Raw genomic sequence first — 11,879 nt, 5'->3', positions numbered from 1 at the left:
AGCAGGCTGATGAGTAAGATCTAAGAGTTCTCCAGCTATAGTGGCAAGCTGGATGATTTCTAAGACCATTATTGGTATTTTAAAGATAATAATAGAAGACAACAATTGAACTGATAAAATAAGAAGGAAATATGCGTGATCTTCAAAAAGTTCATGGAATGTATGTGTTTAAAAAAATTGTGCATGAATTTCAATTTTTTTCCATCAAAATAAACTCAGACCTTAATTTCATTGTTCTACACTTTTTTTCTGAAGTTCACTCACATAAAGTTCTCTTTTGTAAAAATACTTTCCAGAAACAAAACAAGAAAGAAATATTTTAATTAAAAATAATTTTTAAGTGAATTAGGAGACAGTCATTGGCAAGTTGTGACATAGTGGAAAGAGTAGGGAAACTGACCTGATCCAGAGCAATAGCCAGTAGTTGGGGTCTAAGTTACCACCTTGGCATGACTTTGTAATATACTTTATTATAGAGTCCAGCCTTCCAAGAGGTATTGCCTGGGATGAACTCAAGTAGGAGTTTTATGGAGGATTAGAATTAGTGTGAGCCAAAATATGATCTTTAAAAAATTTACTGAAATGCAACATAGAAAAGTGCAAAAATCACAGATGTTATAAAATAAACACATCTGTATGACCAGCACCCAGCTCAAGAAAGAGAAGGGTGTAACACATTTGTCCCTCTCAATCTTTTCTCTCTCTCTCTCCTCACCAAGGGAACCCTTTTTATCACTTCTAACAGCATATATGGGTTTGCCTATTTTTGAACTTTATATAAATGGAATTATACAGTGTGTTGAAAAAGAAATTTAAAAAGAATTAAGTTCAATTTGAGTAAGAAGAAACATTTTAAAAACGTTTATTCATTTCTTCCATGAGCAAGAGATAAAGACAGAGGAGAGAGAAAAACAGTACCTCCCAACAGGGTCTTATTGCTGGAATCCATCCCCAGCTTCAGCTAGCCCCAGTTCATGAACCATGCATGTCCTGCACATTTAGGGAGGTCTCTGGATACAAATATGAAACCTTTCCATGTAGCTTAGACTCTCAGAGTCTTGTATTCTGTTGCTACACTACCATCTTACCCCATGCAGAAATGTTTTAAAATGCAACCATTGACTGGTTTGTTTTGAGGAAGGGGAAAGGGAAGAGAAACAGAGAGATGACTGCCTACATTATGGACTTGCCAGTGATGCTATTGTTGGGATGTTAGTAAGTGTTGGTAATTATGTCAGCACAAGCCACCAAACCTATTAATTTTTTTGAGTTGGTGGATGAATCACTTACTCCTTCCTTTCAGGCTGACAAGGCAGGGTGCAGAAGTCTCATTTGGGCTTACCATGTAGATGATAAAACCTAGCAGATTTCTGAGATTTGAAATAGTGTCACTAACAAGATGGGCTGTAAGAAACTAACTAGGTTCGTTGGGTAAATCAGAGCATCCTACCAAAAGCATGAGGTCTACTCAAGTGGTTACAGAACCAGAGGAGCCCATGGAGGATGCAGGCATCAATATTTGAGCAAAACAGGTGGTCTGTCAGCAAAAGCAGGGAAGGATCACTGTTGTGAATAAGTCAGCAATGTCCATCATGATATTATTGTCATGACTGTCATCACATCGTCACAGAGATAGCAGCGAGCCCAACTCTTAGTAGCTGAGGTAGAAAACCCCCACGAAAGGACATATGTTTATTTTAGTTTCTGCCCTTCAACTCTAGAATGGAGGTGTATTATTGGGTCTTTTCTGAAGATCCACTAGTTGCCTAGGGCTGCTCTAACAAACTGGGTGGCTTAAAGCAACAGAGACTTGTCATCTGCTGTGTGCATCCTATATGTCCAAAATCAAGATGTCAAGTCCATGCTCCCTCTGAAACTTGTAGTGGAGAATCCTTGCTCACCTTTTCCTAGCTTCTGGTGGTTTGCTGGTAGCCCTCATCATTCATTGGCTTACAGCTGCAGCATTTCAGTGTCTTTTTATAAGGACATCAGTCATACTGAATTAGGGGCCCACCTTAGTCCAATCTGACTTCATCTTAACTTGACTAATTACATCTCTGACAACCTTGTTTTCACATAAGGTCACATTCCGAAGTACCGGGAATTAGGACTTCGTCCAGGATATTATTTCCTCCTTATAAGCTGCAGGGCTAGAACTGGAAACTGGCCTGGAATAAATATTTGCTAGTACCTTTTGAGGCTAGGAAAGAAACATCAGTCAGAATTCCATCTCTAAGAGGCATAATTAGGGACATTGAGGAAGCAATGTAGGAAAATGTAAGGTTCTTCAACTTTGAAACTATTTGAACTGGGTGTAAATTTACAATGGTTTTGCTATTCTAATAATGTAATTATTCAGTTTCTCCTCTGAAAGATCAGAACAATAGTGATTGCAAATGGGCTTTCAAAGAGGTTGGTTATGTAGAACACTAAACTCCACATTTGACCCATAATTGGTACACAGAGCAGCAGCTTTATGCCTCAGTTTCCTCGAAAGTATAAAAGGCAAGAGGCTTCTTTTCATGGAAGATATTGCCAACAATCTTGAATAGATGGGACTTCGTTTTTCATCAGTTTTTTTCCTTAAATTTTCTTTATTATTCTATCATTTGGGGGTGTTTAATTTCTTTCTTTCTACAAAGGTAGCACTCTTATGTTCTCTTTAGTTATTTCAAACTTATCTCAAACAAATGAACTTTGATTTTGCAAGTTCTATGGAGTCAAAGCTAACCTGATAGGTTATAAGTCAAGTCTCCAAGGTTGGAGTTAATCGGGGACAAAGAAAATTATAGAAAATGTTAAGATGTGTTTGAAAAAAAGACCAGAGATAGGCTAGCAGGTAGCATGGAGATCATGGTCACTGGATCCCACATCCAACTGCACAGTTTGAGTCCTAGACCTGGTGGCTTGAAAAACACACCAGGCATGTGTGTGTGGATACCCAAAATCCCCAAAGGAGACGAGAAGTGATTGTGGTGTGGCCATCTTCCCTGGGGTGTGATTTCATACTTTCCCTCTCTCTGTCTCCAGAAAGTGCACATTCTCTATAGAAAAACCAAAAACCAACAACAACAACAAAAAAAAGAGGAAAATCTTCAAACTAAAATATGCCTTGACTCCATATTATAATATATTACAGCTTTGGGATCTAATTGTGATAATTATTATTTATTGAATAATTAAGATGCACTCAGAGTTATTCTAAAGATTGTACATGCTTTAGTTCATTTACTTTTTTGCAGTAACTCTGTGAGTTAGGTACTATTATTATCTCCATCATACAGATAAGGAAATAGGCACAGAGAAGTTATATAACATATCCAGTGTCACCCAGCAGTGGAGTTGTAATTCTAACTAATATGCTCTGATTTCAGAGCTCACATGAATAGTATTTTGTTATTCTAGCATTTAAACAGGAGAGCTCATGGCAAATCTGTTGAGATCTAGTCATAGGATGATCACCAGGTGGGTTTGTGCCTGTTCAAATGCTTACCTGTCTGTAGTGCAACTACCCAAGATTAGTTAATATCCAGCAGACTGAAGTCCTCATGACATGCATGTAAACTTGGTAGCATCTTGTTCAGGGTCAGTCTTTCCCCTGGAGCATCCTACCTATGTGGTTGCAGATAATATGCTTAGTTGTTCTTGTGAGAAAGTGTGTTGGCTTTGCACAGCCTGGGTGGGCTATGAGCAGAGCCAGCCTGGGTGGGCTCTGAACAGAGTCAGTTAGCCAGTATCTGTAATACTCATTACAAATGGAAGATAGCTTAGCATGACTGATAGAATCCTCTAGGATTCATGCCAATGGAGCAGTGCAGGAATATATCCCACAGGCATCTCCATGGGTCTGCTATGTGCCAGTTACTGTGCTGGGTAAGGGGTTATAGGGAAAACAAGGCATAGGCCCTGAAATCTAGAAGCTCACAATTCAGTGGGAGAAGCAGCTGTGGAAGTAAGTAAAGAAAGCACAAGGAAATGATCACCTTCCTGAAGGTTTGGATAAAATATGCCAGAATTACAGAGACTGGATCATCTTTTCCTGAAGAAGTCAGGAAAATATAGCCCACCTCTCAGCTATCTGGCAAGTGCAGGAGCATCCGTCAGGTGGGAAGACGAACCTGCAAACTACCCTTGAATATCGTCTTGGAATCACATAGTGTGCTTACTAAAGAAGCAGATTCCTGGGTTCCACTCCAGACTTTGGAATCTGCATCCTCCGGGGTGTGGTCACCATTTTAAAGGAGGAGAAAATTTGAGAACAGCCAGGCTGTGCTGTAGGAATGCCAGAGTTTTGACCATGACTGTTCTGTCTAGGTGGGGATGGGGGCGGAAGAGTGCTTGGAGCAGAGATAGAACATGGAAAGAAAGAATGCTTTAAAAGTAAATCAAGACCAGATTTTGAAAACCATAAAAAAAGACATTGGGCCTCATCTTGCAAGTCATGAAGACATAGTGAAGATTGTAACCTGATCAAATCCTTGTTTTGGAATGGATAAGAAAGGGAAGGCCAAACAGAACAATTAGTAGGCTCTTTGAGTAGTGCAAGGGAGAGATGATAGGGTGGCCAACAAAAGCAGGCACAGTAGGGTGCCTTTCCTCACAAAGCTAATGTAAGCGTGTTACAGAAAATAGGGGAGATGGAATTTTCTCATGATTCGCCAGCATATTAGGTGATTTGCACATAGTCAATGATTGATAAGTATTTGCAGGATGAGTAATTATTTAGTCAGTGTTACTATGTGCCAGCCTTGAGCTGAAATGTTTTACATAAACTATCTTACTTAATCCTCACAACAACATGGTGAGATAGCAATTACATTTAACAGATGAGAAAAACGAAGTCTTAGAGAAATTAAGCAACTTGCCAAGGTCACAAAGTCGTAGACCTGAGTTGCAAACACAGTCAACCTGATGCCAGAGTTCATGCACTTAGCCATAATGCCTTGCCGGGGAACGAGGGCATTCTCTTGAAGCTCTTCTTAAATGCATATATTTTTATATACTGATCATTTACGGTTTTCTATTCTATTATCCACTAAACATTTTGACATATCATTAAGTGTTGTTGTAAACCTAATTTTTAGTAGATATGTGATCACCCACTGAATGTATATATACACTACAGATTCTGTTCATGTACTCTCGTTATTGTTGATATTTGGGTCATTTCTAGGTTTTCACTAGTATAAGTAGTATGGTAACAAACATCTTCATGCATATAATTCTTTCTATATCTAGAGTTATTTTCATAGACCAGAGTCCTAGAAACAAAATGATCACTAAATTGAAGGACTCATCAAGTTTTCGAGCACTTGATTCACTTTACCAAATTGCACTTCGGTGATGTTTATACCAGTTTAGTCATTTTGCATCACATAGTCACCTGTGAAGTATGAGACTATCAGTTTCAGCCCACTCTGATTACATTAGACATTATCTTTAAAACCGATTCTTATTTAAAAAGATTCAAAATAAGTCAAGTCCATTTTCAATCTGAATTCATTTTATTGTGTATTTTCTCATATCCCCATTGGCTAATTACATTTCTTCTTTTGTAAATAATCTGCTTGTAAAATTTGCATATTTCTCTTCTAGAAGATTTTCAAGGGTCATTTCCCAGACAGGCTACCTGAATTTGGGGAAGACATTGAGGGTACGGGGATGAGTGAGAGAGTCGAGTCAGGATCTGAGGGCATCTTCACCATTGATGCTAAAATGGCCACATTCTTTCTCAATCTCAGAATCTATCTAACTACAATATCTGGGGAGAGGATAAAGCAACTCCCCTTTCCTCAGATACAAATTATGCCCTGCGAATTAAACAACTGGTATAGAAAAGTTTAAACTCATTGTGTTGATTTTCTTCTTTAGAAAGACAGCATGGGTGAGTGTGTAGAAATTCTATCGAAATGATAGACTTAATGATGTCACAGTTTTAGGAACAAAGCATAATTAGTGTTTCCCAAAGGTGATCTGCCTCCTGTAAGTATACTGATTTGGGTGGTACCTGAATAAATACCATTTATTTGAAAAGTTTTCTACTTATTTTAATCTGTATTAAGAAAAGTACAACTCACCTAAATCTGCCAATTTCATTGATATAATTGAAAAAAAAAGGCAAAAAGTTAAAAAGAAAGAAAAAAAAGAAAGTATGAATCAATTGAAAGAGGCAAATAATTGTACAGGTGGTAGTGCTTAGAACAAAATGCAAGACCTGGTAAGCCAGTAGGAGAAGTTTCAAAAGTACAACTTTATACTTTACATCACCATCATTAATACATATATTACTTTTTAACATTTTTTAGCTTTCTGCATAGGGAGTGTGTGCTCATCAGAAAGAGATGAGGGAGACAGAGAGAGGAAAAGTGAGAAATCACCCCCTAGGGGATGGTCATATCGCAATCCCTTTTCCTCCATTCTCCTGTTGGGATTTTGGGCACACATGCACATATGCCTGGCAGGATTTTCATGCCGCTGGGTTTGGAACATGGACCGTGTTTGGCCATGTGGGAGTCCAGTGCCTTAACCACTACACCACCTGCCTGCCCTTAATACACATATCTTAAGTGCCCACCTCATGCCAGATGCCATGTTCAGACCTAAGGAACAGAGATAAAGATTTGTGCTTCTCCCTTTAAGCGTTCATATACAAAGCAAAAGAGAAGGACCAAAGAACAGGTCAATGGTGCAAGTTTGCACTGGTGCCAGAAAATCACAGACAATAATAATGAGCAAGAATGAAACCTAACAGCAGAGGCTACACAATGGCATGTTACAGATATCTCTCAGCTTATTTACTTTCACAATGTTCATGCCTGATAAGGTAAAACTAAATTTCTTTCTACCTCCCTCCTTCCTTGTTTCTCTTCCTTCCTCCTTTCCTTTCCCCAATTTCCTTCTTTCCCTTATTTATATCCTTCTATTTCTTTCTTCTTATCCTTATTATCTCACCCCACCCCTGTAATTCCAGATTTTACATACCACCAAATTGCCTGCCCGAAAACAAGGCACCCAGGATATCCAGGTGTGTGCCATGGGGCATCGGGGAGATAAAGGATGTATATGTGCCTGGGACAACAGCCTCAACTGGTAAATCAAGTCTCTGTTCTTCTCACCCTGATGACTTCCTTTTTAAAATTCATGTTGGAGGAAGTTGTGTAACATTTGTTTTTACTCTGTGCTTTCAGCTCCCTCAGCTTTGAGCGACAGCTAGCCAGCTTGAGGACTATAAGCCCTGCCGACTGTGTGGAGAGGGGAAGGAAATATTTCTAGGTAATGTTTCCCCAATTATAGTCAATAAAGTGATCTTGAGAGGATTAGAGTCACCCTGAGAAAAGTAGGGAGATGTATTTTTATCATCATCCTGGAATAGGTGTGGGCACCTGCTATGAACAAGCTGTCATGTAAAGTATTCTGGGAATAAAATAGAGGCACAGAAGTCCCTACCCTTGGGGACCACACAAATGACATACACGAGAACAATATCCCTAGCAAAGGGAACATAGGATAAATACATGGAACATATTTCTGACATAGGAGATATGGGGAAAGAAGACTTCACTTCCGAATCTCTGTTGACTGATTTACTAGATGAGTCAACCAGTGAATGGGCCTTAAGGTCTCTGGATAGAATTTTAACAGGCAGAGAGAGGAAATAAGGACATATGAGTAGAAGGGAATGGAGAGTAGGGAGGAAGGAAAACCAAGATGTTTAAGTAGAATGTACGTTTTATTTGGGAACAAGTCATGCTTAGGTACATGAGTAGACAAAGCTATATTGGAGGGTCATTTAGTGGGTGAAAAGCCTAGAGTAGTTTAAATGGCTCATTGCAAGGGTAATGGGAAGCCACTGGAATTTTGTAAGATTAGTGAGAGTGACATCCCATTGTGGCAGCTGTTCGCAGCATGGGTTGGAGGAGGAAGAAACTAGAGATAGGGAACCAGTTGGACAGCTATTGTAATAGGCAGGCAAAAATCTAGTGAGGGCCTGGTTAGGACTGTGGTGATGAAAATAAGAGGCAAAGGATGCAAGAAGCATCTTGGAAATAAAACTGCCATAGCCTGACAAGTAGTTAGATATAGAGAGTCAGGCAGAGAATTGGAAGGTGGCTTTATGCAGAGGCTGGAGGAGAGCAGAAGTGCTGCTAACCAAGGACAAATTTCTGGTTGGGGAATGTTTGGGAGTCTCATTCATCCATGCATGGGTTTAAGCAACACTGGGCCTGTTTTTTTATGGAGTCATTCATCACTGGTTGTGTCTGGGAGAACAGCAGACACGGTTGCAATTTTCTGATAATAAGACTTACAGACTTTAGAAAAGAGAGCTTGGAGGAGTACTTAAAGCACCACTTGGTATCATTATTATGACCTGATAAATGAGTATCTTTAACACTTTTACTCTAATGCTTGCCAACTGTATGCCCAGAGCCCTCTGATTTCATAGATTCTTCCCCTAGAGCCATTCACTAATTCTGTAGTCCAAACCTACTAGTCCTGTGCCCTTTGTCTCAGGGTTCTGATCTCTCTTAGATGGCAGCAAGCTAGGCGATTCATTCATTCATTAATTTATTCTTTAACAAATAGTCATTGAATGACTGTGATGTCCAGGCACTATTCTAGGCACACTTTGTTGGTAAGGTTACAGCGGCAAACAAAGACAAAATTCCTTGCTGTCATGGACCAGCATTTTAGTAGTGGAAACAGACCATGAGTAAAATAAATAAGCAAAAGATACATTAGACAGTAGGGAACCAGCAGTTAGCGAAATGGCTATGTCGCTGGACTCCCACGTAGTCGACCGCGGTTTGCGTCCCGGACCCAGTGGCTTAAAACTCACGCCGGGCGCATGTGCCTGTATGCCCAAGATCCCTAGAGGAGAATGGAGGAGAAGGGATTGCGGCGTGACCATCCCCCCTGGGGGGTGATTTCTCACTTTCTGTCTCTTTGTCTCTCTCTGTCTGGCGAGCGCATGTGCCCTATAGCGAAAATCTCTCCCCCCCAAAAAAGAAAAAGATACATGAGACAGTCTTAAGTGCGATGGAAGCAATCAAGCAAACAAGGGGGGAGGCTAGGAATTGTCGGGCCAGGAAGCTGCTGTTTTAAACAGGTTGGTTAGGACAGCTTCTTGAGAAAATAACATGAAGCTAAAGACTTGAAGGAGGAGAGCAGGGAGAATGTTCCAGCGGCAGGGAGCAGCAAATGCAAAAACCCTGACGGCACGTGTCTAGAGTGTTTGAACAATAGTAAGGAGGCCAACAAGGATGGAGCAGAACAAGGGAAAGGGAGGATATGCAGCAGGCGTCATGGAAAGTAATGGAGGGTGACCATGTTCTGGTGTGTGGTCCATCCTTGATAACTATATCTTAGCTAGCACTTTCTGGAAATAATACCTGAATCCCAGAGGGGCCCTACAGATTGGAACTTTGAAGGAAATATATTTGGTCATCCTTTACTTATGGGTAGAACTCACCCTGAAAAGACAAATACATGCTCAGGCACAGAAAGGGAGAGGTTTTTGGATAGAAAATAACAAAGCTCTTGCCCCATTTGGTGGAACCAGTGCCAACGAGGGAACCTCTCCTTCGTCTGTCTTGAGCTCTCTTGACTGGCAGTCATGTCAGTATCAGTACATTTTTTTTTTTAACATACTCTAAAATAGTATCCATGTTCTTTAACTCCTTATGTCAGAAGTTGCACTTAGTTTACAGCTTCACCTTAAAAGAATTTTATTTTTTAAATACCAAACACTAAGACAGGGCTGGAGGGAAGAAAACCATGCAGGCTAAAGTCCCTCAAATTCTATACTTAAATTCCATCTCCATGGTATCATGACAGTCTTGACCACTTAGAACTGTTGCAAGTTGTGAAGAATAGCTTTAGAGATATAATTCCTCACTTATCTAAAAGCTGCATTTGCTTAATGAAGAGGTTTATTATATCTCCTCCACAGCTATTTACCATCAAATTGGAGGGGGGGGTGTTTTCCTTTATTTCTTTGAATTGGGCAACTCACTGCTTTCATTCTGGCTGGGAGCCCAAACTCTAGCAAGGGCAGAGACAAACACAGGAAGGGGGAGGGGAGAATGGGACAGAAGGCCTTGCCCATGGTGGAGTCATATGAACTTGCAGATCAAAAGAGCAGTCCTGGCTTTAAAAGACTGTGGCACTATTCATGAACCCGGTGACTGCCCAAGAAGGAATACAACTACTTGTTGTCACCAAAAGATAAAAAGCTGCAGCTGGCCTCCCATCCCCCACCCCAAGTCCAACTTAGATCTCCATAAGGAAGGTGGAGGCTTTGATTCCACTTAGTCTCATTAATTGCTGATAAATGACAGACCCAGAAAATAGAACCAACACAAGGATATTGGCAAAGAGTGGCACTAATAGTTTAGGGAATTCTTTCAGACCCATCATTCTCTTAATTTTGTACCACTTTGCTTGGTGATGAGGTGTCCTTGCCCATACCTTCATGCAAATGAATTTAACCAAAGAATGTTAATCTGGGGACGGACCCTATAGTCTCTAGCAATTTCCAAAGTGCATTTGTCCTCTGAAAGCTTAATTCAATGTAGTGTCAATAGGTATTACATGTGTGTGTGTGTGGGAGCACTTAATCAAAAGAATGTTCAGAAGTGCTACATTTAAACAACAGCCAACAAGTTTTCCTTATGGCCAGACTCCCCAGAACTTTCAGGATTTCTAAATGGCAAAAAGGAGATGTTACATCATGTTCCAAACTTGAGCCATTCAACCTACTTTCACATGAAGCCCAGAGAGCTTACATGACTTGCCTGATGTCAGAGCTAGAACCAGAAGCCAAATGACGTGTTGTCCCTAAGCTCTTTCCATTTACCTGGAGAAATACAGAAGAAAAAAGACAAAAAAGAGACAAAAAAGAGACCAAAAAAAAAAAACCCAAAAAACCAAAAAAAAAAAAAAAAAACAAACAAAAAAACAACCTCTGAAGTAAGAGGTACTCATGAGGCATTATGTGAAGAAAATGTGAATGTCAGATCCAAAAGGTCAGGTCAGTCAGTCCCAGGAGCCTACATGAAGATAACATTGAGTCAGTCCCAGGAGCCTACATGAAGATAACAGAGGCAGAGTGTTAGGAAAGATCAGGAGCCAAGGAATCAAGGCAGACAAAGCAATAAAACTATAGAGAGAAGGGTGTGAATAGGAACTTCATTCATTCATTTATTTACTTGACAAATTCTTAATGAATGTCTCTAAAATAGTAGGCACTAATCTATGCATTGAGAGTACAGAAATGAATGAGAGCATTCTATCAAAGGCTGCTCCTGGAACCCTAAGCTCACTTTGAGCTCCATCTTAGAGGTGTTTTTGGTGCTCACCCTGGCCCCTTGGCTAGTCCTCCTCTTTCACTGTTAGTAAGGTCTAGGTTTTGCAGGCTACAAGTGAATGTCTGCTTGCTTGTCCAACTTTTGGGCTTCAGTTTGTCCCAATTACCAAGTGAAAAAAACAGGTCAATGGTTTGAATTATTTTTTTGATACTTTGATGACTGTTAAGGAGGCAGAACAAGAACGGGTTGGATAGTCCTCCTAGGCTAAGCCAAAACGAGCACAGCTGGGCATGGAGCGTGTTCTTCTTGATGATGGGAGAAAGCATCAGAGATGAGGAAGCAGGCCTAGGGAAATCGACTCTAAAGGCAATAAGCATAGAGGCATGCGACAAACCTGAAGACTGTCCTGGAGCCCAGTGAGAGGTGCCAGAGTGAGTATCAGCTCTGTAAGGACACTGGCAAGGTCCAGGGGCTGTAGGTAGAACAGGACAGGCCCTCTGGTGTCAGAGCCGTATGTAAAGGCCAGGTATTGGGCTAGCCAGTGGCTATGGTGGCTGGGTCCCACACGGGCAA

General features: G+C 40.5%; 1 long non-coding RNA gene across 1 annotated transcript in view; it reads left to right on the top strand.

The window, feature by feature from the left end:
- LOC114008821 (uncharacterized) overlaps positions 1–7,265 on the top strand; it is a 36,413-nt gene extending 29,148 nt beyond the window's left edge. The window contains exons 2-3 of the long non-coding RNA XR_003550322.1: positions 6,971–7,089; positions 7,188–7,265. This is a non-coding gene — a long non-coding RNA (uncharacterized LOC114008821). The remainder of the gene's footprint in view (positions 1–6,970; positions 7,090–7,187) is intronic.
- The last annotated feature ends 4,614 nt before the right edge of the window (positions 7,266–11,879 follow it).

The sequence above is a fragment of the Tupaia chinensis genome, unplaced genomic scaffold (assembly GCF_000334495.1).
Source record: "Tupaia chinensis unplaced genomic scaffold, TupChi_1.0 Scaffold000399_1, whole genome shotgun sequence".
Lineage (NCBI taxonomy): Eukaryota > Metazoa > Chordata > Mammalia > Scandentia > Tupaiidae > Tupaia > Tupaia belangeri.
The sequence above is the reverse complement of the archived record's forward strand: the minus strand, read 5'-3'. Positions and strand labels throughout refer to the sequence as shown.